At 64.7% G+C, this 515-nt stretch overlaps 1 protein-coding gene across 1 annotated transcript in view; it reads right to left on the bottom strand.

Moving 5' to 3' along the window:
* The window catches only part of CYGB (cytoglobin), a 9,853-nt gene that overhangs the window by 4,676 nt on the left and 4,662 nt on the right, over positions 1–515 (bottom strand). The gene's annotated exons all lie outside the window — the stretch shown is intronic.

The raw sequence follows: 515 nt of genomic DNA, 5'->3' as shown, positions 1-515 counted from the left end.
CAGGAACCGGCCGTCGGTCTGCTCAAGCTGGAGCACCCGCCGAGAGCAAAGGAGAGCGGCTGGCTTTCTTCCTCACCCCCGCCTCTCGCCTGCAGCGACCGGCCGTCGGTGGACTTAGTTACAGGGCCACTGATCCCACCTGCCTGGCATGGCCCTGGAATGACTGCGCGCCGTTCATCTCGCCGCTCCCAGGAGCCTGCGCTGGAGCGCACCGTGTGTGTGTGTGTGTGTGTGTGTGTGTGTGTGTGTGTGTGTGTAGTGCTCACTTTCATCGCATCACTCTCAGGCTCAGACACCTTCAGCGGCTCCCCACTGTTTACCTCCCTAACCTGCCTTCCAGCCTTCTTCCAGATGTCCGCCCACAGACGTGCCCACACCCTTCTCCAGCCTCGTGCCGCACGCCCTGCAGGCGAGGCATCTCCCTCCGGCCCCGCAGCCTCACTGGCCGTTGGCAGAAGTCCTTGGGCGCCCGCCTTCCTCTCCACCCAGTGGCATGCCTTCCCCGGGCCCTTTGC

Source organism: Myotis brandtii, unplaced genomic scaffold (genome assembly GCF_000412655.1).
Source record: "Myotis brandtii unplaced genomic scaffold, ASM41265v1 scaffold825, whole genome shotgun sequence".
NCBI lineage: Eukaryota > Metazoa > Chordata > Mammalia > Chiroptera > Vespertilionidae > Myotis > Myotis brandtii.
The sequence above is the reverse complement of the archived record's forward strand: the minus strand, read 5'-3'. Positions and strand labels throughout refer to the sequence as shown.